General features: G+C 41.0%; 1 protein-coding gene across 9 annotated transcripts in view; it reads right to left on the bottom strand.

Annotated features, from left to right (window-relative positions):
- Positions 1-26,421, bottom strand: part of zfhx3b (zinc finger homeobox 3b) — a 371,071-nt gene that overhangs the window by 124,033 nt on the left and 220,617 nt on the right. Inside the window, exon 1 of one of the 9 annotated variants that reach the window (XM_088614171.1) lies at positions 18,320-18,456. The exons of the other annotated variants lie outside the window; for them this stretch is intronic. The gene's annotated coding sequence lies outside the window, so the exon portion shown is untranslated. Of the gene's footprint in view, positions 1-18,319; positions 18,457-26,421 lie in introns of those variants that run through there. 9 annotated transcript variants of the gene reach the window in all.

The raw sequence follows: 26,421 nt of genomic DNA on the forward strand, positions 1-26,421 counted from the left end.
AACGGAATTGACCAATGTTTGTCAATGTCACTTTAGACAGCAGTGAGAAGAACAGAGACTATACTCTACCGCCCCATGCCTTGTCAATCTAAATTTGTGGATATGGAGCCTTGATATGCCCCTTTCTCTGCTCTCTGACCCTGGCGTGCAGCATCCTAACAATGAAACTCGACAGCACTTGAACCGTTTAAATTAACCTGTAACATCATTTTCTAAAAACAAGGCCTCTGCTCTTTCTGCTCAAAAACAAGCCGTATAAAACAGAAGTTCAGCTGGGACTTTTAGGATGTTACAGTGGGAAAGTTAGAAGTGTAACACTCAATACAAACCCCCCCCCCCCCCCAGTACTGGGCTCTGCCTCCTCCCTAATTCACTCCCGCAGAGCTGGGACTGACAGAAGGAAAGGCAAGGGGATAATGTCCCTTTAATCCAGGGTCTCTTTAAGTAATCTGAAAAACAAATACCTCAGTAATGACCAAACACTGCACCTGGTAAAACAGCACAGAGCACGCTCAGGCACCTGGAATTAGCTAAGTATCCCTGCAATTGCATTCTTAAAGGGACAGACACCCTTGCGAAAGCCACATGCAAGGGCTAGGAACCTTGTGGTGACTTGCAGCACATGATAACCAAGAGCAGTTAAACTAGTGGTTAGGGTTGGGACAACCTGAAGCAGAGACAACGCTGTAGAGAACGTGGCAGGAGAGAGGTACATTTACTGTGGCTAACCAAAGACCAGTGGATGACAGGGGGAAATTCCAGGACTCTGAGTGATCTAGTTTTTAGAGGAAAAAAAGGCACAAGGTCCATGAGATACTGATCAAGTTAGAAATTGGACAAAAAGTGCCTTCCAGCTATAAGAGCAGAGAGGAGGTGATGCAGGGTCTTGTGTAGCTCGGCTAAAAGGTACGGAAGATTTGTGTAGCAATTGAGAGTGGAAGATAGTGACAGAAGCAAATGTTGAAGGCAAAGGAAGACAGAATGACAAGACAGTTTCAATATGTGTGTAACCAGCTGCTGCTGGTTAAACTGGGGCTGGAAAGTCAACGTTTCATAAGCTGCTAGAATTGTCCTCCACAATGCAAAAACATTCATACAGAGGATTAGAAAAGTCCCAAGTGAAGCCATTCTATAGAAAAGATTTATTTTAAAGAAAAAAGAAAAGGAAAGGAATAAAGAAAGAAGCCAATAGTGTCCAAGCCTCTAATTCTAGGCTGGGATATCCTGGATAAATAATTAGAGAACAGCTTTGAAGGCCTGCAGTGCCTCTCTATTCACTTTCCACTACACATTTGCTAAAGTCATTAATGACAAAGATTTAAAAGGGAAAAAGCGAAAATCTTTCTGGTACACAAATACTTCTTTTATGAGCCCTGGCTTGGATTCCTCCTTGCCCAGTTAGAACCCTCACCCTGGCAGAGTGCTCCGCTCACTTGAAACAACACAACCTCAGGGGAGAGCGGCTTTTTTTCATTGGGGGTAAAAAAAAGTTGCTCCTTTTATATAATTATGATACCTTCATAAAATAAAGGAATAATGTGCACAGCAAAAAAGGAAACAAATGCTGAGTGGTGTACTCCAGAAAGTCCAGACGTAAGAAAAGCTTTATACATCCCTGTTTTGCTGTATTGCCTTTTTTAGAGGAATAACTCAAAACTCGAGAGTTTGCAGAACTGCCAAGAAGAATTAAAAGGGATCCTGCTCATGATGTAAACCCTTAATATGTTGCTATTCTTAAAGAACACTAGAGCAGATATCCAATTAGCTAACCAAGCTCACATTTACTTTTAGGCTGTTTTTAAAGAATGCAACACAGCTAACTGGGCTCATTTTAAATAATAGGCTGAACACAGATGAGTAGGTAACTGATATGACGTCCGTCCTGTTTCGGCTTTATTTGGAATTAGGGAGCTAAAAACAACAGAAATTTTGTATGTTTTGTCTCCTCATCTTTAACCACTATGTCTTGTAAAACACAACCCATTTTTTTTTTTACAATTGTGTAAAAAAAGAGCTAGAGAGCTAACCTCCCAAACCATCTAAATACCATTTTTTTTATTAAACATACAGCTGGAAGAGTGTTAAAATAACAAATATCAGTGGTCAAACAGCGTTTATTTGTAACTAAGAAAATTAATATCCTGGTAGAAAGAACAAAACGGATACTTATAAAACAGATCCCGGAACAGAAAGTTTTTATGAAAAGCCAAGTGCAGCTGAGTGGCATATTGCTAAAGTTTATCTGTCCACAGATAAACAAAATTACTTAACATTCTTATGAAGCATAATGGTGTAATTTTCTTGCCAAACTATCTCATCATTCATCTCTAGAAAACTGACTAAATCACAAGAGGAAAACCACCAGAGTCCAGCCAAAAGAAAAACAATGCAATGCTTAGTTCAGATGGTGGATGTTTGTGAACAGCTCTAAAAAACCCAACCTTTCTATGAAGTAAAGAAGATGAAGATGAAGAAATGTATCTCACAAGAATAACCTGATAAAGGCACTTAACTAGGGCTCACGTTTAATAGCAAACTACTGTGATCCACCTGATCTGGAAAAGGCTAAAGAAACCACCAAAGATTGCAATGTTACTTGTTCACATTACCATGACAGAAAACCAAGCTGGATTCGGAAATAAGAACTTAACAAATAAAACAATGTCAGGTGCATACCCCATGTTATTTTGATGTACTAAAAATGGGGAAAAACAACGAACTGTCCCACTGATATGCAAATAAGTTATCACTGGAGCGGAGAGGGGGAAAAAAACAATGCACCACATAAATTCAATTCCATTAAAATACCACTGGAATATAATTTTCTAAATTGGAAAGGATTTGCTCCGATTATTATCAATCAAGACTGAAGAAAATGATGAATAGTATTTAACGATCCAGAGTAATCAGGGTAAACCACAGTCTCTGATGAGTTTTGATCATCAATCAATGATGATCTAAATATGACATTTTGTGCGTGATCATACATGATGAATACATCTGCATCTTCGTTTAAGTGGACATCTGTGCTACCATACAGTGCATGCTTTCCGAAGAAAGACCAGTCTTGTTAGCATGCATTTCAAAACTTCAGTTTAACTAGGAAATATCACCACCAGAGAAGAAAAACAAGGAGAGACAACAAATTTTTAAATGAGTAACAACTTGGCCTCAGGGATGAATTTGAAAGAAACCTCCCTCTTGAACTGGAGAACAGAAACATCAAAAGAAGTTTCTATCCTGCACAGAGTACGTCTTTGGAAAGCACAGTTAAAACATGATGGCAGGCCGGTACCCTTTGCGTGTGGAAAATTGGAATTATGCAAAATTAGAGAACACAAGTTGTGTTCATGACAAAGTGTGATGCAATGTTTTTTTCCAAGATTCCTGAAAACCATCAATATTCACATGCAAGCAGCTCACTCTTCTTAATCTGGTTAAACTACACACGCAATAGAAGTACATACCAGCGATGTATAAACCGCTAGATTGATCTTTCGCTTTGAGTATTTTTTTTATTCATTATAAAAAGTAGTCGTTTTTACCTCGTACCTAGAGGAGTGCTTGAATTTATTAGAACATCCTTGTGCTGTAGTTTTCATTTATTGTCGTTATGAGATCAAACACAAGAGAAGATTGTCAAAATATGCAAATTATGGACTGTCTGATTTTTTGGACCAATTTAAGATGTTAAGCATGACGTTAATCCCAAAATAGCATGAGAAGAAAACCATAAGCATCAATGTTGGTTTGGATTACTTCTCAAATAATTGAGATACTTTCTTTGTATATGCAGTAAATACCAATACCTTCCAAAAATGAGCCGCTGAAGTCTGAAGGAAATTAATTTACAGTCCAAGCATAAAACCAAATAAACTTCAGATCTTATTGTAATAAAGTTTATACTGCTGTGTTTATCTCTTGCCACTTAAAGGCAGAACAAAAATGTAGATCAATGTATCAAAAATAGACTACAATTTGCTGTTGAAAAGGGAAATATCTTGTGGAAAGGATAGTTTATTGTCACAGTGCAGCTCTTGACACATTTTAAAATCCCATAAAATGCAGGGAATATGGTCTTGAAGCCCGAGAAGGGCTTTTAGCCAGACAATGTGTGAAAATGACCTTGCTATGTACACAACATCGGTTGTCAAACCAACTTAAAGAGCCACAGGTGTGCTCAGTAACAGGAGGTGCTGTCAAAACAAGACTGCGATGTCCAGGTTCCTCTGCAGTTTTCCACAAAGTGCAATTGCAGTTGCAGACATAAGCACAACTTTTAAGCTTGCTGTCATTCTTCACTGAGGGGTGGGACAATAAGAGTCCTGACAGGGAAATGCACAGAGTTACTGAGGACATGAGGCTGCTGTATTATTCTCAGTAGTTAAAATGGAATTTAAGTGCTGGATCAAAAACAAGTATATACAGTATATGGAGTGAGGGTGAGGAGGAGGGTTGGATGTTACTTGAAAATAAAGTCAAGGGGTCCACAACAACAGTGTAGGACATAGGGCACAATATGGGACAAACTGAATTTCATATTAATTTTAAATGGACTGTGATCTCTAAACTTAAGTGTTTAACTTACATTCAGTATAAGTGACATCTAAATGAAAACAATAAAACATAAGAATGTTTACAAATGCGATGGGGCTACTTGGCTTGTTTGGTTATTCAATGGATAACTGACCCAAGGATGTCATCCAGCTGTTCCCTGACAGAGCCAGGGAATCAACTTTAACAGCTTGTCCCACACTCCCGCATGCCTTTGTGTAAAGACGTTTGCCCTGTTTTCAGATTTAAAGCAATAATGAAGCCACAATTTGTTTGGTTCATTTTATGGGTGCCATGTATATTTAAGTCACTGTTCATTGATTTAACAATTAATGTGAAGATTTAAGCAATCAGAAAAACAATGCCATCACTAAACGTGTTGGAAATGGATTGAGAACTGAGCCCACTATAGTATAAAACACATCACAGATTGCATACTAAAATGCTGCCCTTGTGTGCTCCATGAAGAAACACAGGAATCCTAGCCACTTCTATAAATGTGTAGCTTAGTATTAATATAAGAAAATCATGCCCTAGGTACCAAGGAAAGCTTTTTACTCATTTTGCATTAGTAAAATGGCTATTTGCATAGTGACTTTGATGCCTGTGTAACACAAAAAACAGCTACATTAGTAAGCAGCTATAAATTAATTTCCTTGTCCCCATATTTATACTAGTTTAATGTCCACTGAATCAGAAATAAATCCACCATTAAGATGTCTCTTTACAAAAAGTTTGTGGGTTTTGGGTAGAACATTTGAAAAAGTTCCAGTAGACTCTCTGCTGTTCCAAGAAATACCAGGGTGGCATACTGTCATATACTGGCCCAGTTAAAGCACTGCTTATTCTCAAACAAAAACGAAAATGCACAAAGACTCCAACTGCAATGTGATTACATTTTCTGGAACATCTTGCCTGAGATAGGCTGATCCTTAATTCACACTATATCAGCACTGTAAGAAGCACTTGAGATGAAAAGGCGATTGCAGATCCTGATATTCTCTGGGTTATAACCTAATATATTGTGTTGCTTCAACTTTCCCTTCTTCTTTTCGGACATGAAGTAAGGCACGGGACCCGAGACCTTATCCATTTCCTCTGCGTTACTGCAGAAGAGTACGGCCCTCATGCCTTGCAATTCGTACACGCAGCCTTGTTAGCCAAGGCCCCAGTTGAATAAAATGACCACATGCTTTCCCTCAGCCTCAGACGCTAGGCTGCCCTGCCTCCAGACGTCAGCCTTTAACAAAGCACCTGTTATAAATAAATCACGAAGAGAGCTGTATTTGGGAAGTGAGGCATTAAGCATGACATGAGCTGTGAACGTTCAGCTCACACCAACCGCAACATCTAGCTGAACCGCTGCAGACCAGACCCCAGCCAGCCAAGCCTCAATTCTCTTATCTCCTGCCTTCCAGCACCAAATGACATGCTTCACACATCTGGCTCACAGCTGGGTGGCTGCAGAGCAAGAAGCCCAAGCAACCAGCAACAGGTCTGCTCCAGAGATCCACAGATTCAGCAAAAGCTGAGGATGGTGAAACAACTCACACGCTTCCTGCTGTTTCAGATTTCAGATAAAAGTAGCTTACAGCCTTCAGTTCAACTACTTGTCCATCTCCTTGACCCTTAATGTACAAATTCATTGGTTAAGGAATGATTTGTCATAGTACAAGAGGATTAAATAGTTAAGATACGAGTGAAATCACCACCTCTAGCGAAAGCCTAGTACAGTACGTCAGATCTTTCACTTTCCAACACAATCTGGACAAACACCTTCACATCATCCTATCTCCTCTTCTGTGTTCATTAATTTCTGTTAGAAACCCAGCTTTAGTTCTCTAATTTCCCTTTACTGGGACCTCATGCTGAAATATTAAGCAAAGATGTTTTCAATTCTAACTTCACAAGCAGGGGTGGGTGGTAAAAGCACAGCTAAGAACCAAAGAAAATATCCCCAGTGGAATATTTAGTCATGGGCTACCTCAGAAAAGGGGGACATTTAAGATGCAGTTTGCTCTTTACTTCGTTGCTTTGTGGAAATTTGGGGTGGGGGGGCTTTCTCCTTGGGGAGAAACACATTGGCACACATAGTGAAAGAGAGAAAAGGCTGACAGTGAGGCTATCTCAGTGGAGCAGTGCTGTAATTTACATTGCTGTGTAATTATTTGCAGGATCATGGCTCCAGACGAATGAAAGATGCATCTCTGTGGGAATTTGAGCATGGGGAGAGGCCAAGGGTACACAGGAGGCTCCTACCCTTTCAGCGAGGTTAGCAGTCAGTATCTGAGGCCAGGTTCACACACACATCCCTGCTAGGCCTCCTGCTTCGACCAGCCTCAAAGCCCAATGAGGCAGCAGTATGGAGCACAGGCCAAGGGGACATGGCAGTGACTGACAACATCTTTAGTTACAGTCATTGGAAAATTAAAATGACATGAACCAAATTACTATAATCTTGCTTGCTATAATTTAGTCAATTATCCGGGATAAGGATTATTTTCGTTAACGTAGAGCTATTTCTGATTCTTCCACTACAGTTCTGGATAAGGTATCACTTCTTGCCTTGTGCTAGGATCTTGTGCAAGGTGGTTTCAATATACATGTGGATACTTCTGACTACTCAGTTACTATTAAGGTATTAGCTACCGTGAATTGTTTCAGAATTACACAGCAAGGTAGGTTTCCAACACAAGTACTTGAACTGTGACAACAAGGCTGCCTTACAAGAGCTGGGAGCCCCTTTCCCTTCTTCTAACTGTAAACAGGCTGTGACCTCATGTATGCTGAAGTGGGTAAATTCCACTAATTTGGAAGCGATACCCAAAACCCCATATAATGTAGCTCAGTCTGCTTTGTTTGAAGATCCTGCTGCTCTTTACAATGACAAGTTATTGAGATTTTTTCTACCAAAATGCTGTTGCTGTTTTTGCTTGTACTTCCTCTTGTTACATAAATGACCTGCGCTCTATGACAGCAGCAGGAGACGTCTTGAGCATTTGTAATGAACACAGGGATGGCTGTTTATGAACAACATGAGCAGACCTTTGGGAATGCCCTCACGACAACCAGATCCTTTTCCATTGTAACCCCAGGAGGGGTCACAGTTTTCCTACATTCCCTTTTCTCCATTATCAATAAAATGCTGAAACCAGCTAACAATCCTGCTTTTTCTCCCTCTAACATAACACATCTGTGCACTTTGTTCGAAACAAAAAACATAACATTAATAAGCAGCTGCTGGCAAACAAGTCCACTCCTGTTTTCACAGGTTGTGAGTGGTTCCTATTTTACTGTAGTTGATAGTGCCTATGTTACCAAGTTGCTAGCTAAAATGAAATTAATGCCCTGTATCACGGACTCTCCCAATAGCAACAGACCTACTCAAAGTTAGCTTTTCAGCTTTGTCCTATTAACCTCATCAATGAGATCCATTAAATCTGGTCTTATTCCTGTAGGTTTAAAGACTGCTGCTATCACACCAGTGTCAAAAAACTAGCTTGGACTCACAATGTCTTAATAAGCACCACCCTTTTGCCAATTTGCCAATTCTAAAAAAAATCCAGGAATGGGTGCTCAATCACAATCTCTTCTTACATCTAGCACTTTGAACCTTTCCAATCAGGGTTTAGGCAGAGACAGTACTTACACAGCCCTCTCTAAGGTAGGTAACGATTTGCTGAAGAGTTCCGACTCTGGGTCACTTAAAATCTTCCTAATCTGGGTTTAAGTGCAACGTTTGGTAACGTCAAGCACGGCATCCTACTAGATTTTACAATATGTCTAGATATATAGGTATAATCTAGGTATTAGCACCTGCATTTCTTGGGTTAACTCTGCAGAAGACCAGGCTCCACACGACGGGTGATGGAGCTTTCTTGTGCCGCACTACGTCTGTGGAACTCACAGCCCAGATCCATTAGTGACTTTGCAGCTGTCAACATTTTCAAGACTTCCTTAAAGACCTCTGTTTTTCACTATAGCCTTTAATTTGGTCGTACTCTTGGTTTGTACTAGGCCAGTTTGCTGTGATTATTTTTCTTTTGCACTTGAGTATTCCATGTGCGCAACTGTAAAGGGCTCACACATAAAATTGCATGATTATTTTGTTTTTTCTTTGTTTTTGCAACAAAGAAAGAGCAAACTCAAAACCACACGTGCTAGTACGTTTATAATGATCATTTCTTGCATATTGTTTTTACACCATAACCGAGGCAGAGCCCAAATCGGTATTGCCACAGTTCCTACTTATCTATAAGGCACATTCTGTGATGAACTATTGCAACACAGAAGTTGGGGTTGGCACACAGGAGCTGCCCTGATAAGGTGGATGATGAGTAGAGATAAAGCCTCACTGGTCACTTGCAAAAGTGAGGGTTTACAGTACCTAACGAATTTTTGAAAGTCCATCAAAGCATTACACACTCAAGTTTCTAATTCTTGGAACTTCTCACTCCTCATTTAGCAAGAACCTAGTGGTAAACTCTAAGTGGATTCCACATTCTAAGGAAGACGTAGACTCATGATGTCATTGGTTTAACACTGAAACAGTATCCCCAAGAAGAAAACAAGCCATCACATGGTACTGAGAATGCAGCTTCAATACAAAATGATCTCTTGGCCTGAAAAAATGATGGGTTTTGAAATTTCTCTGCAAAACCTGTACATTACTAAAATAGATTCCATTTTAGAAATGCAATATTCTCAACTCCCATTTCACATGCAAGACTAGGGATCTAACCCTTAAATACTATGACACTGAGAATGAAATCAGAGCTGAGTGAAGTCAATATCACAAGTGTGAGGACTGCAGTAGCAGTTTATCGGTTTGTTGGCACGTTCTGGTATGTTTGACTCCAGACCCTCTCCAGTGAAACCAGCCCCAGCCAAGCCTACCAAACCAGTTTCTCTTATGAGCTGACAGGCCTGTTACCCCAAACCAGTGATTTTAGTTCCAGCTTGACAGATATAATTACACATTGCGCACAATTGACATGTGACGTGTCTTTTATGCATAAAGAAGCAAAGGAAGGCTTGAAAATTTGGAAAAGTTGTTCTGGTCGCATTGACTCTTTTGATATGGAGTTTAGTAACTTGCCTATCATGTGAGACCTCTGCTTTTTGTAAAAGGGCTAGAGTAAGTGACAAATAACACCATTCCCCCTGTATTAGCAGATCTTCTAAGAGATCAGATTGCCGTATTAAAGAGTCTCAGTGCAGTGGTTCAAAGAGTTTTCCTCCATGTAGGCTCTCCTATGAATTTCACTCTATTAACACATTTGTAAGAGAGAAGGACTGTGCCAGCGTCCCTGCCTGGGGCACAGTGTATGACTAGGATCACTAACATCCAGGCTCTTGTAGACAGTAAAGAGGTCGCCCAGTTTCAGAACACAAAAATGCCCACATACTTTAGAAACAGAAGAGTGGTTTAGTATGTGTTGCTATGATGCGGGTAACACTTAATTCCCAGACATGAGAAAGGGCAATTGATCTGATGTATTTCAGGAGCAAGTTCTAGAGTTCGTCATGTTTTGGACACCACCTTTGATGCAGCAACGTTTTCCTGCACCGAAAGAATATTCTCTTGCACGCTAGCTAGCAGATTTATCTAGGTCTAATAGGAATGACTAATCTGAATGGTTTGAGAAGGCTCCTCCATAGTATTTGAACATTTATGCTGTTCTTCAATGAGGAATGAGGAGTGTCTCTAACACAGGCTTAAAGCACTGCATGGAGACTATCTCAAAGGTAATGTTTGTCACCTTTGATGTGTCCCATGTGAATTGCTGTGGTGTGAACTGACTGCTGAGGATCCCTCTTTTTCCAGTCCAGCCCTAACAGATGCCCTGTGGTGTGGCCATGTAAAATGAGATGGGAATTTAATTGGCCCCGGACCTGATTTTGCTGCTCCTAATTATGCTGGACTCACTGATGCCAGGTGCACCCTTGAGGGCGTGAGGCTGCTCCAGTCTGCCCAGCCCCTACGACAGCCTCCGCATCTTGGAACACAAAGACGAGGAAAACGCTCTGCCTCCTCTCGAGAACAGGACACGCCAGAGCACAGATCGCTCTCAAGTCCCCCAGAAAAGGGGACCACTTCTGTGGGGTGACTCCTCGGTGTTCTAACAATTGTACCACAGCATAAACACATGATATAAGCAAAACAAGACATATTCCAGACATATTTACTGCGCACATGTCAGCAAAGTTAAACAAATTGGCAGTTTTCTAATTTCCCTGGTAAACATGGGAAGGTGATCTCCTTGATCGCACGAAGGGAAAAGAAGTCAATCTAAGCTTACTGGCCTTAGAGGCAGTGTTGTCTTTCATGACGTATCTTAAAGGCCAGAGCCTCTCAGTGATCAGAACGGTTAAATTCTTTTTAAAGGCGCCATTTTGTACACAATCGCTTTACCTCAACAATCCCACCAGCTCCACCTAGGGCAAACTTGTTCTTGGGTTTCTGTATGTAAATTATGAATCATGTGTCAGGGGGCTTTGAACGCTAAAAGATTATTGTTCATAAAAAACACAAATCTGCTAAAAAGAGCAAACAAATAGTTTAGGTTCCAGACACACACAAATGGAGTGTGCAGATGAGAGAAGGGCAGAGGTTTTGAGACTCTAAAGGCACAGCAACACCTGTTTGTCCCACAGTCACCATATCATTATTTCTAATTAGTAGTGGAGCCTGCAGTCGCATAGAGCAGGCGTGTCCGAGCATTCCCTTCCTAAGGCAGGTATGCACAACTTGCTTGTAAAACACTCCAGCATCAGGGGCTGCCTGGTGGCTAAGCATTTTAAGGTGGTGCTGAGCTCCACTTGAAAAGGAAGTATTTTTTCCAGACATGTCAAATCCTTTTCTAGGATGTGCATTCAGGGAACAATGCCCTACAGCTATCAAGCAGAATGCTACAGACCTGGGGATCTTTACTATATACAGTACATGTTTTTTTTTTAATTTCCACTTTTTAAGTTTCAACAGTATTGTGCTATTCTTTATTATATTGACCATTGTTTATTTATTTATTTATATTAAACTAACATAACTTGCATAAAATCTTATTTTACACTTTAGAATGATTTTTTATGCATGGAATCCATAAAAGAGCCAGTGGCTCTTAGGAAATCCCATTCCTAGAGAGACACGCTATGGTTTTCAAAGGCACCCTTTAAAGGAGTGTACATTGTCTTCTTCAAAGGGTGGCCAATCAAAACTCATCGAGTTTTCTCATCTTGTATTCATTAAAAAAGCAATAAAATACAAAAAATGTTTTTGAAAAGGGGGTTGTGAAATGGCTGCTTTGCAGGTGGAGGGGCTCAAATCTGCTGTTTCTTTCACCACTTAAGCAGACTTCGTTCTTCAAACATTGCAGCTTCTTATTTTCTTTCACAATTTACTGGAAGCTAAGTACAAGCACAAAAACGCAGAAGACATCCAGTATAAACGATAGTTTAACAACTTAGTTTTTTTTGTGTGCGTGTGGTTGTCTTTAGACCCTTGATCAAATGTTAAAAGTGACAGGTGAACTGCATGTAATACACAAGAAACTGACAAAAACCAAGCAGCTCTGTGTCAGAAAGGTTTTATGTGATCAAGGTCTGGATCACAGCTACCCAATATATCAACACTGCCAGTCATTGTAAGGTGTAATATATCCTACTCACTCCCACCACAGTAAGGTGTGCTGAGCTTTCTCCATTACAGCAGACATAATCAATGCAAGGCCTCCTCTATGCCCTCAGCACTGTTGCATACAGACTCATTTTTAGTCTAATTAGAGAAATATACAAAAAATACTGAACCACACCTCAGTTCTCTTACTTGACAGTTAACTACTCTCAGATAGAAAATGTCTCCCTTGCTACATCAATCCAGGTTATTTCTTGAGAAAATATCATCTTGGCAAAGTTAAACAAGCATGTTAATTGCCTCTACACATTCTTACATCTCACAATATACACAAGGTGCATACATTATATACATGTCTTTCTATAAATGCACTAAGGGAAAAAAAATCAAGGTCGTGCTAATTAATGTGCAAACTGAAAAGCAAAAACATTATACAAAAATCTGGTGATCAGTCAAAGAAAGTTTCCCATTTGTTGTCATGAGATTCACACCATCACATAAAGGTTCTTAGATTTAGTATAATAAAATCTATTTTCAAAACTTTATTCTCATATTACTTTTTACAATAAGGGAGGAATGCTCCATTCACTTCAAAGACTGTAGTCATGGCGCATACGGATTGCAGACTGACCAGCTGGTGTCAACACCACAAAAATAATCAAATTAAGTCACAGCATCTAAATCACTACTCCTGCCATAGAGTGGCTTCTGTAGAAAACAACTGTCTACTTGCTACACTGAGGCATTTTCTGCCCAACACAGTTCGGGTCAAAGTCACGTGTTTCTGACCCTGGGGCACAGGTCAGTACAATATTCTATTGCCCCTGAATTCCAGGTCAGTCAAAGCTCTTTGGCTGTTGAGGTGAATGGCAATACGATAAAATAATCAATGCTCTTCAAGGTCCCAGGCAGTTCTATACTGCAAGGCTATTAGGGTCACCACCTGTTCAGAAATTCACTAGAAGGTCCAGTTTTCAGAGAAGACGTCATATGACACCACTCTCGCCTGTCTCGATGAAGTACAATACCTACATATATTGTAGATATATCACTCAGGGCTAATCTTTTCATTGATCTCATTATTTATATCAGATCACACTTAGATCATGTACCTTTTGCTACTGTTGCTAAACATCACAGCAACTGAGAACAATGTCATTACAGTGCACTATGACTACACAGTTTCTTAGTATACTAATCTTAAGCAATTCTCTCTTGGCATAAGATTAAAACAAAGTTTTTTAAAAACATATGACTAAACATTACCATCTAGTACAGTTTTATGTATGGCAGGGAGAGCGATGTATCCCTATTAGTTTTAAGCATCGTTAATTTGATTTTCTAAGCAAGGATCTAATGGAATGCACAAAACAATATTTCTTTATATTACTCAAAATATTACTCAACATGCAAAATGTATCCGCTCAGAAAAAAAGTTTATTTTTCAATACTGTGCTCCGGGATCCTCTATGCTTCAGCAGAACTTGTGCTTCCGACTTCAGCCCTTCCACAACTGGAAGTAGCTTAAATCTCAGACTGGAAAAAAAACCTGGAGTGGGGCTGTTTTGGCTTTTTCCCCCTTTCCCAGCTCTGCTGTGAATCGAGTCAGACACCATACTCGGATGCTGCCAGAATGAAAAAGCAGTTAATTCTTGGCTGCCCTCCCTCCCTGCTTAAAGGAAGGTATACAGTTTCTAACAGCTCTGGCTGACTGGGTACAATGGAGATCTCAGAGAACAGGCAAGACTCCAAACAGGTGAAGCAGCCCGTCAGTGCAGCCCCTGATTGGGTCTTAGAGCTAGGCTTCTTCTCTGTTTCCAGGCCCTCTCTACCCAAATTAACAGAACCCCCAGATACATTTCTAGTGTTTTCTAACTCAATTATCTACAACATGCATTAACTAACTGCAGAATATTAAGTCAGCGTTGATGTTAGTGCAAATTAAGACTCCTTCGTTTCCAGACTGTGCTGTTCTTACACTGTTAGTACAACTCATTTTTCTTACCCTGTTTTCAGAGCATTCACGTCTCATCATTGAATTGAAAAGTATGAAAGGCATTGTTATGTTATACTCCACTTTTACTTGATTAGCTTATGGTTCCCACAGTAAAGTGTTGTCTCCTACCAGCCTAGAAGTGAAACTCTGCTTCATTGAGCGACTTATGTATCTACCTCGAATGCAATACCATATGCCATTAACCAGTAATCAGCATGCTGTTTGCATACATCTGCTTTATTCTATTGATCCCACTTCATTCATTAACAGTCAGGGTATATAATTAACATCCCAACAAGCTGACCCCCTCAGGGATCTCTGATTCCACGGCTTGCCAAGGGGATTTCATCAGAGGGCACAAGTGGCTTGTCACAGCGGGCACAGGGCCAGTGCAAACCCGGGTCCCATTGCCGCCCGAGGCTGTCGACAGCCCAACTATCTCTACTAACAAGGAGAGTCCTTCCCTAGCCGCGTTAACTAAAAGGACAATTATCTGGAGAACAATGAGCCTTTTCACAGGGGCTATGTTGTCATTAATGCAGTGGATCTGGTTACAGCAGCCAGCTTAAGCTAATTAAGGAATGCTATCTGTAGACTCTCATTGCTTCTTAATTAAGTAGTGCTCATTTCAAAATGGGGACAAACTGAGAAAATTGCATTTTTTTTTGTCTCCCAAACCCACGCCCACATACCACCCCACGTCTCTGCTTTTTTCGACGTCCGGTTCAAGCAAAACGGACAACTATCAGAGCAGAGCAAAACACGGCACTAGCTTCAACGTGCTGAGTGCGTTTTCTTGCCCACCATCTCCATTAACATTTAGAAACTGATCTTCCACTATGGGGTTCTAAAGAAGGTACTCCTGTGGTGATTTAGCTCTTTTCACAAGCCTATCACGAGGTGCAGGCAGTGATGGAATACACAGGACAGAACCCACACCTCCCAGACAAGAATAGGTAACAAGACACCTTGTCTGTCTGATGCTCAGTTCTTATTGTAGACAGGCCAAAGGTAACAGTGGAGTTAGGGGCATGCATGAATCACTTTCACAGGCTTACTGGACTCAGAGGTGGGTCTCCACGATCAATAACACATTCTAATTAAGCCTTGCCATCTCATTTCTTCCGACTCCAAGGGCACTCTCTAACGTCTCCTAGACTGTGAGGAATCCATTTTCCTTTTTTCTAAACATCTAGCAAAGCACCCAGATAGCCAAATGCTTAGTTCTTAATTAAAATGCTGGGATCTGAAGCAATATAAACAAGCCTTGGAAAATAATGTTAACAAAGTTAGAAAGTAAACAAAAACAACGTCTCACATATTACATAAAAGGACTGAATTTGCTAATGGAAAGTTGAATGACCCTTTCTTGGGGATTATAACTCAGAGGCTCTATAAGCAGGACACTTGAACAAGTTCAGGTACCAGCCTGAACATCTATTACTATGGAATGAGTGCATGCTATCCTGGTGACCCCTATAGTAACATACCACCTGGAAACTTAAGACTCTGAGAAGAGATGACTGTGAAGCCCTGTAGTTAGGCCTGCAGTAGTGCTGATGACATGTTGAGGAGTAAAAAAAAAAAACTATTCCGGTAGATCACAGCTGTACTCGCACACCTGAAATGTGTGCAGCACAGACAGAGCAGTGATGTGTGGTTTCAAGCAGGAGAAAAAAAAAACAAATAACATGCACAAAAACAGCAGGTACAAGCCAGTCTGGTTTTGCAAGTATAGGCTCCTACATGCTGCATAGTGTTGCGATACAAGATTTAATCGAGAATATATGGTATCTAGAGGAGTCTTAGCCTCAGTATATCGATATTGACGCTAGACTGGACCAGCAAAACTACAGAAATATCATGGTGAAATCTTCCACAATATTCCAAGAGAAGAACATCTTATATATTTATATACAAGCAAATATGAGAATATCTGCATTTTCACAGTTTGAGGGTACCCTTGGTTACCACATAAATTTGAATTCAAGCCCAATGACTATATCCCACCATCTCCCTTCGTGACTTACCAAATTTAGCAAATACCTTATCGCTGGGAGAGACTTGCCGTGCTGTTTCACACTCCCACTAGAATGTTATATTAATCTATTTGGATGAAACAAGTGCTTTTAAGCCAGTTTAAGTATGTACCTTTTCTGAAACAAAGGTTTAACCTTTAACACATATTTGATGTTTGTTGCAGTTAGCAACCCTGACTCACTTTTAATCCATAAACTGTTACCTGGAAAAGCCAACTGGGTGACTACCTCTGACAACACTCTCATTTTCAGCCCCATACCATCCAGAACTTGCTTATCAAGCTCTGCCAGTACAGTAGAAGGTAACTGAATAAGTTGGTCAAAAATACACTTAACGTCATGCTTTAAAAACATGAAAAAGTCAATTGACAGGTTGTTCATGCATCACGGCACACATAACCCTCATTTTAAAAGCATCAGAGAAAAATGACCCAAAGGACTACACATGGATTCACATACAGACAAAGAATCCCTGCGTTTTGTCATTTTAATTTCACAACCAAATCCAATTTGAGTTTACCATTGAGAAGAGCAACTTAGGATGAATGTTACACATTCCTACAATGGGACTCGACAACAGTCACCTTTGCCATACTCCTGTGAGGGGCAGACTCATTTTTAGACATGAAACCCTTCTCTTAAATTTGTTTTGTGGACAATATGGCTCCACAATGTGTACATTAGACTCAACTACTGCAGTCCCACTGTGTGGGATGACACAGCGCTGTATTTGAATTTCAAGAGATGCTGAAGTACACTAACACTTACTATGAGGTGAGTGATCCTTAATGAACACCCCTGCCATCAGAACTGCTAGGAGCTACAACTCTGTGGTTTCCCTCAAGAAGAATTGGCCACCATGCCCTTTATTTGGGCGTGTCAAGAAAGCTGGGGATCAGCAGCTCCTCTTATCTAAAGCAATGCTGTTCCTTTAATTCACCCTGCTTTTAGCCTCTTGACAAGAAAAATGTAGTGTTTTAAGTAATCCTTGTTTGTACTGACCATAATTGATTGGGTAATCCTGGTTTAACATGCACTAAAGTCAGTGCTTAAGAATCTATTAGAAAAGCTAACAGCTTAAAGAGACAGGAATCTATCTAAGGTTGGGTTGCTTTGAGCATTTTCAACAGCCAATAACTGAATGCAAGCAAACTAAAAAGGTAATTAAACCGTCAGATGGACGACTACTTTGATTTAGTATTTTTGCCATTTTCATTCTTTGAAGACTGATTTAATGTAGCTACGTCTATAGCAAGCATTTCTTTGGATATCTAAATGACAAATCCCACTTGAATAGGACTTGTCATTACTCTATCACTCTGGTGACAGCTGCATGGGTACTGTTGTATCAAAAAAAGGCAATACAGACACAGATGCTTTCTTTCCACTAGACAAACACCACTCAAATTTTCCTGTCAAATCACTATGACACATAAGACTAAAGTGAATCATTAAAATCACAGGGACCTACAATCCATGCTAACCTTATAATTTAGTATAAGAAGCTAATTATGCCCCAAGTATCGGACATTCCATCACACTCGAAGAAAATGTAAAGTCAGGTAAAATAGAGAAATCACAGCTCACTGCACTCCGCACTGAGCACCAGGCAAGAGTTAGAAGGGCTTAGTATGGGAGATACTGCGAATCCAGAGACTCTAGCTATAGACGGGAGAGCTGCACTACTTTCATTTTGAGATTCCATGCTTTAGGATGAACAAGAGCCTCGTGTTACATCAGAGTCACATTTTGAGCAAAGCACCTCAGTATGAGGCTGTAGGAATGGGTATCATGTTTTGTATCATATCTGAGACCGAGCCAGAGAGTGAGGGCAGCTTATTTTATGTCCGAGACAACGCTGACTGAAGCAGAGAGCCCCAGAGTGACACACCCACACAGACCCACAAATGTGCACACACACACACATATACACATGGAGCATAATCTCCCAGGCCCTCTGCCCTAATGGGGCCCAGTACTGTAATTACAAGGCACGGATTTCGGATCAGGCACTTAAGTAGCCAGCTAAAAGTGCCCCGAAAACAAAAAGCTCTGTAATTATCGTCTGCCTCCTCTCCCCTGTGCGAGTTTGGTTACCTGCCATGCTGCCGTTTTGTCAGGACCCTGTTGTTTTCCGGATTCTCCCTAATCCCTGGCTGGAAGCGGCCCTGGCAGCGTGCCCGCCCTCCGAGATGCACATTTCGGCTTGCGGGGGCGAGTGACGACACAGCACACAAAGATAGCAGAAACCCGAGTCCTCACAGCCCCACAAGAGCTCTGAATGCATTTTTTAAAAAGGGGAGGGAGTGGGGGGGTGTTAATTTTGCACTGTACAATAGATCCATTGTGCTGTGAAACTTTATATACATATTAGAAACTTGAAACCCATAGCCTCTGCAAGCTGGATTCTTGTAACTGTAAGCAAGATAACATTACCTACTATTCTTTCCTTACTTCCAAAAAACATCATTCCAGTGTCCCTTATTCCCTCTACAGGATTCGCTTTTGTGTCTTTTATTTTTAGTAGTAGTCAACAAATAGCAGGCAGGCCTGGATCAGAAGCAAAGGCTTTCGGCGCAGTAACCCGTTAGCTACCACATTCCCCAGGTCAGACACAGAGAGAGAGACACGGGCTGAACCGAGATTTGGAACAAAGATCATTTTTCGGCCATTGCACGCTGACCGTCTGCTGTACCCTTCCAAAACGAAATCTCAAATTCGCAGATCCGTTCTCGTGTTGCACTTCAGAATCCACTGGCGTGGTCAGGCAGTCTAGCAGAATATAATTCTTACTCCTTCTTGACATATTTAATACTCAGCCTTTAACCTTTACTTTTCCAATCCAGTGAAACTAGAGGAACCGATGGCACGACCATTTTGTCTGAAAATGGAAAAGAATGTTTTTTGCACAAGTTCAATCTTGCTCTCTCCTCTACCTGTTAACAACAGCAAGTTAGTCAACTTGATTTGTTTTAAAGCACATTGAAAAAGGCAAACATTCTCCGGCTCTCCGGAGTGCGAAACTACATCCCTATATTTCCGAACGCGTGGCTTTGTCTCCGCAAGAGGCACGCTGCTTTAGCTGGGACGGGCTGAATGGCCGGGGAGGCGAAGTTTCAGCTGAGGCAGAGCCCAGCAGAGGGGAGGGAGAGGCTTGGGGACGAGAGAACAGCAGCAGACGCCTCAGCAGTGACATCAGGCGCAGACCTGTAATTAACCAGGAGCGCGGAGACAAAAAGAAGATGAAGTTGGGGAAAGATATTGGGGAGGCAGGACAGCCATTTCATAATGAAAGTGTAGTACTCTGACAGAGAAGACACAGGCCCGGCAGACAAACAAGCCCTCTCAGCCCCGTCTCCTAATTACAGCTGTGTGGAAAGACAAACAAAACAAAAAACTGGGCCTGCTACAGGCTACAAAAATCAGGCCACAGACACAATGCCTGGCAACATGGACTATACGATATAATCATGCCAAATGCAGATTAGCACCAGTATAACGCAAAAAAGATGTCCAAGCCATGTTTTTAAATATAAGACAGACGTCATCCTATGGAATTCATACATAAAAATTAAAAACTGGGCTTGGCTCTCTTCTGTCACTTCTGACCCATGAATCAATGTCTTTATGCTAGCCTACATAATGATGTTCCATATCACATTTCACAGGATGTACCTAACGCCTTAACCTATTAAAAAGTACAGTTTTGTTTTTATGTAACTAGTTTTCACAAACTTCTGTCGACATGAGAAATTTGAGCAGGCCAGAAAACATTTTAGTCATTTTTTTTTTCTGATTTGCTCATCTTCTGGGGGTAGACCGATTTAATCTAAAATATTGTGTAAAATGTATTGTGTAAATTATTGTGTAAAATTTTTTGAAGCAAATAAACTACAAAACTGTTAAATGTCATATCTCAGACAGCTGAGGCAGACACCAATGAGTAACAGTTGGTTCATCATTTTGACCTCTTTGTAACCAGAATAACAAGAGGCAATAATCTCTATTAAAATAACTATAATAATAGCTAATTGTCTGAATTCATCACACATTACAGTTGTGGTAGCAAATACAATTTTAATGTAAAATGACCTTACCATCTAAAAAGAGTAGTAGTGTTTTCATGCGATAAAGCTATGCGACCAATGAGGTTATTTTAAGTTCCAGACTTGTCCCTTCTACATGACAGTAAAAAACTGCACCATATACACAAGCACACATTACAGGAAAAAAAATGGCAGTTCCCAGCTAGAAGCCTTCAAAAGCTGCCAGACCACCAAGAGAGGGGTACAATATCAATGGATTTTTGTCCCAATATGTCACTAAAAGATTACGCATTGTTCTTAACAGAACTGGTGAAACCTTTTGCAGACTTCACCCAGTTCTACATCCCTTCCGACATGTCTGCATTGTTGATCAATTTCAGGAGGCATGTTATTCATTTTCAAAATGGGCTCAGTTAATTACACACAATTACAGTCACGCATGAAACCACGGCAGCTTCAGTACATTTAGAAACAATATTAAACCCGGCTGTGAATTATGACAGGTAAGTACGGTGAACTACGGTAGCAGACAGAAGAAACCAGGCAAGCCAGATCATTAAGGTTAACATGCTTATTTCAGCTTTTAGACATGCAAAGATCTGTACAGGAAAGATAAAAGAATAAAAGCACACAACTCACCCTACATCAGCTGACACTCTTCCTGCACTTGAAAAGTATGAAATGCAGTTTCACAAAAATGAACATCTACAGCTTAATCTCCATACTGTACATACACTTTGAAACATTTTTTTTACTGTTAGAACTGGAAGCATGTACCTGTATTCCCGGATATTGATGTGAAATTATTATAAGTCTCTTGTTTCACGTGCTTCAGAATGACACGTAGAATTTTTAAATACCATAGCAAACACAACCAACGATCCCAACAGAGACAACAGAGGAAAGTGCTACATTTCTGCACCTATGACTTCATTTGTCAATAATGAAATGAAAATGGCAACTACTGGGCTGTTCTGACACACTAAGGAATTCAAATTATTATTTTTTAATTTTTTTTGTAGTACTTATGTTACAATCAACATTTTGCCAGAACATAAAAGTCAAATTAATTCTCTAATACTCTGTGCCATTTGTTTTACAAATTTTTAAAACCTCATACGCTGGAAAGTCTTCTCATCAACTAACCTGGCCATTATATAACCCACTGGTCTACAGTAATTTCTGCAATGGGTGTATTATCCAGTTTCACTGGAGCCATTGTTATTTTCATCCTTCTTAGTGTCCACTGCAAAGCAACAATGTCATACTGTTGCTTTAATGTACAATTAGGAAAACTTCGGAAACATTTCTGAACAAAGAAACGCCATTTACTCCAACATCTCTCAGAGTGCTGAGTCTCTAGCCCACTGATTAAAACGAATGCCAAATATTTTTGTCACCAGACTTTCTTTTTACATATTTAATGAAGAAGTTGTGGACAAGGCTAAAAAAACAGTGCTCTATTTTTAAAGGATCCTAAAATATCTGCATTAACAACATGATTCAGATCCAAGTGTTGAGAACTCTACTTCCTGTTCGCTGCCCTCAATCAGACATTTTTCCATGGTCTCAGTTCAGAGCTCAGGCTCTTCTTTCCCAGTTCAAGTTAAAAAAAATAAATATGAAATATTAGTGTGCTTTCTAACTTTCAATCTGGTTTGTCCTAACCAAGCTACATAATTTGTTTTTTCAGTCTTTCTTCATAATTCAACTCCAGGATTAGCTTTGCTGCGATATGGTTTCTTTCTAAAACCACAATGTGCTTTCTACAGAAGTCAGCCCCACATTTCACACAGTTGTCTCATACTTATTTCTGACTATGTATCAGGATTTTAGAAAAAGAAAAAAAAAATCTACTTTCCCTAACTTTTTTCTTAAAAAAGCAATCACAGGGTCCCTATTGGAATCCGAAGCTGAGAAGGTCAAATACTAAAATGTGTCTTTGTTTGTTCTCCCATTTCTAATGTGTTTCTCATGTTGGATGTGCCTGAGACACTTACTTTGTCAATACTTGCAGAGAGGAAAAGAAATTAAGGAGGGATTTAAGTATATTTAATAGGTGCTTTATTCCCATATGTGTTCCGTTTTAAATGATTGTGTGTTTGAAGTTAGTAACAGCTGCGGTGTTCTAGTCCTTGTTTAAAGGTCATGCCATCAAGCTGACTTCACTTGATAAGAAAGAGGAGAGAGGGAGAGAGACAGAGAGGGGAGGGAATCGCAAGGGAACAACAGAGAGAGAGAGACAGAGAGAGCGACCAAACAGAAAAGAGAAAAGTTACTGACATAACAAGGGATTAGTTAAGAGAGGTTAAAAGTTTGTTGAATTGAGCCTGGCTGCCTGCCTCCACCCCTGTATACTGCCCCAGGCTTCAGGATTTTCTGCCAATGGTAACCGCACCTGAACTTTTAGACAGTGCTTCAAATGAAACAACAAAGGAACAAGTACTGAAAGCAATCAATACACTGTGCTGCCATGCATACAAAGACTAGGTGCATGGCTTAATTGTAACAGCACCCCTAAAGTTTAGGAAGGAGAAGAGCCAGCACTTCGGACCCCTGAAAAAGGGTGGTTTTAGCACCCATTGTCCCTCATCGTCTTTTTCTGTGCCTGACAAAGCCTCTGAACTTTAGTTTTGACCAGCTCCAAGGAACCTATATTCTTGTTTACACGGATGAAAAAAACCCTGGTGCCCTTCACATTTTCCTCAAGAAAAACTGGGGGGTTTGATGCTACAAGTTGTTTTAGACAATGACAGGATAAGTTTAGAATATACAGATTATGGCATCAGTTACAAAGTACTGCCAAGGCTTGAAGGGACTGCTGCTCCCCAATCCTGTTAGAGAGAGGCACATGGGAACTGTCCTTTCTGTTCACAGTGAAAGGGCAATGGGTTACAGAACATATTACGTCATATTCACATTTCTAAGCTTTTCAGATGAAGCCGCTCACATAAGACAAAATAGAGCATATTAAACTTGATGAATTCCTAAAGGAGACAAAAGTACACCCAACTGTTGCCAGACTCAATGCAGTAACCCCTGCCACTTGGCACCACCAAACAGATGCCCTCTGCATCCTGACAGCGTAGGCCAGATTTAACTGGTCCCTGAAACAGGCAAGAGAAATTAGCAAAAAAGCCCTTAAAAAAGGCTACGGCACAAGAACTTCAAGGCTGGGGTCTCAACTCAAATATATCGTATGGTCACTGCTCTTATCAGGCACTGGAAACGAGATTGAGTGCTAGCTAAGAGTCAGGCAGTGCTTTCCTGGGTTCTTGCTGAGGAATGGAATTTAGAACCTGCTCATGTTCACATGAACATCAAAAGCAATTAAATGCAAGCCTCCTGGATTAAGATGATTCCCTGACTGTGCTTCCGTTAAACTATCACATTCACTTGAAGTGGTAAAAAGTGCCTTACAAAGTAACTGTTATGGGAAAACATGTAATCTGTTCTGGTTTAAATGTTGTCTTATGAAAAAGCAGCTGAAAATGATGTTTGTCCTTCCAAACTGATTTTATTTACACTTATGACAGCTCCCACTAAGTAACTGGAAAGTCTTGCATTTACAGGAATTCAATTGAGTTAAGATGTGAGCACATCTGCATCAGAAATAATTCAAAGCCAATTCTTCCACTCATATTGAATTGTTAGTCAAACACCTCTCTTTGTTTCATGGAAATGAAGAGTCCTGTTTCCGTTAACTGAGCTTTAATCCACACCTCTTCTTTTTCAGGGTACCGTGTTCCCTGAACAAAGAAAATAAGTAAATATAAACCTTCTTCAAGTTTCTACTGTATATATGTTGACTTTCAGGTCACAGTTTATTTACAGCTTCCCTTGACGACCAATAAGTGCAATAAGTGCTGGGCAGAGAATAAACCAGCTGGAAATGCAAGGGTTAACATTTCCAGACCCACAAGACTCAGGTAGCAGGACACGTCCCAACACGATGCCCCCTATCATTTCTCACACCAGCCCTACACTGAATGCAGGGATACACAGACCACAAAGGGGGAATTCCACTGGAGAGGGAGAGATATCCCGAAAACGATTCCTTGAAAACATGCTTTTGTTTGCTAAACCAAAGTAGGCGGATTTATACGAAAAATCCATCAAACTCCCATTCATAAACCACACGAGCCCTGGGGGAGGGGGAGGAGGAGGAGGAGGCTGGGAGAGGAGGCGGCGGTGCACTGGAGGGACAAGTCTGAGACCCGCCGCTTTGATCTGGGAGCAGTAGCTTCCAAACTGGACCCAGTTCAGCCTGCCTGAAAGACCAGCAGGCTGGAAACTCTCCCAGGCCCAGATACTCTCTGTCAACAACTGCATTCCGGATAGGAAACAGGGCTTTACAGCTGTTAGCTACACAGTGCATCCTGTAGAAACACAGGAGCCTCTGCTCAACAATGTGCGTCACAAAGCGAAGCCTTTTCCATCTTCCCCCGAATTGTTGGTCATGAAGTGAGAGCCAGCAATGTCAAATCCACAAGGCCTGCTGCATATACTGCCTACCAAAAAGGCAGCTCTTAACAGATTAAGGACAGCATGCATTTGCAGCAGGATTTTAAGAGGACGCCATACTGCAAATTTAGAAACGGATGATGTTGCCAGACAAAAGGAAAGACTTCCTAGTGCTGAAGAAATCACAATGGCTCACAATGGCAGAAGCAGGTGTAAAAAGTCTTTCTACACCACATGGAGTCTCTTAGATACAGTACATATTATTGCTAGATCACTGAAAGGGCTAATATGAGGAACTGCATCCGTGTGCAGCTGGCAAAGTAAGAACAAGAAGGGGTTAATTCTATGCTCCACAAACCTGAAGAAGGGTCCACAGCTGAAATACTGTGTGTTTTCATCTTGCTTTCTGCTCTCCGGCATAGAGTTAATCTCTAGAGTCAACAACCGCGGCTGAAGACCCAGTAGATGGGTATTTCGAGATGCAACCTGCAGACCGGGAGCTTCCCAAGACTAAGGAGGAAACAGGGGGCTCCTATCTTGCTACAACCATTAAGTGTCAAATGCAGGAAAGCAAACCTTAAGCCTCGCTCAACAAATGCAAATGTGAGGCAGCAAAACATAGCCATGACATCACCAAACCTCGTACAAAGAAAGACATACATCAGCACAGCGGGATAAGCACTTTTTCAGCTATGTCCTTGAGCTGGGGGATAAAACATTAAGCTCTGTCTGAGCAGAGCAGCCTGCATACAGGTTGGAAAACTCTAGTCATCTATGTTATTACCAGAGCGGTAGCATTAACATCTTGGGAAATGCTTGATCCTGCCTGACCCTGGGCTTCGTGCTTGCTCTGCCTCGCTGCAAGAACTGCGCCCTTGCAGCTCAGGAGGGGACTGCAGTGGAAATGCTCCCGGCGGCTCAGAGTCTCTGCCCAAGCCCTGCCGCTCTGCACTGGAAGATGGGAACAAAAAGGCTTGTCGAGGGGAGCAACTGTGCAGCCCTTTCTGGAATCCAGCCTTCTCCTTCTCTCTTGTCAGGAGTTAAATTGCTATTGGCTGCTCAATAAGCGCCTGCACTGTGTGGAGCTCAGGGTTTTATTCAGCTCTCACAGCCTGGACAAGCACGTATTGACAGAGTGGTTACACACTAATCCAGTGGGGGGAATCCTCCAAATAATGCCCCAGGCTGCTGATAAATGGAACACATACAGTACCTGTAGCTGCTCACTCTGCTGCCTCACTGCCTGTCCTCTGCCAACTCCCCAGACACACACACTCCTGAGAGCTCACCTCATTTAGCTGCCCCTCCGGTTTCCCTGCTCTCTGAGAAACAACTTTTCAACCTCACCATTTGTTTCACATTATGAGGCTTTACAGAAATTCGCACTAAACGTTTTGGTATTTGCAGAATATCTCTTTTTTTGGAATGCAGTTCCTAAAAAAAAAACGTCATGACATTTTACTCTGATATGCGTTTCGAACGCGGCTATTTAAGTTTGTTTATTTTGGAGCCTGAAAAAATCTGTACTTTCATTTCCTCCTTGTATCACAATCCCCGTGTGACTCTGCTGCTGTAAAGGAGCACTGTGACTCGCAGTCAGGGGAATGGCATGGGTGAGAGAGAAGGAAATGTACCTGAAAAAAGAAAAAGGTCACAGTTGGGGGTCTGCATGGGGTCAAAGATCACCAG

The sequence above is a fragment of the Lepisosteus platostomus genome, chromosome 20 (genome assembly GCF_059453375.1).
Source record: "Lepisosteus platostomus isolate fLepPlt1 chromosome 20, fLepPlt1.hap1, whole genome shotgun sequence".
NCBI classification, from domain to species: domain Eukaryota; kingdom Metazoa; phylum Chordata; class Actinopteri; order Semionotiformes; family Lepisosteidae; genus Lepisosteus; species Lepisosteus platostomus.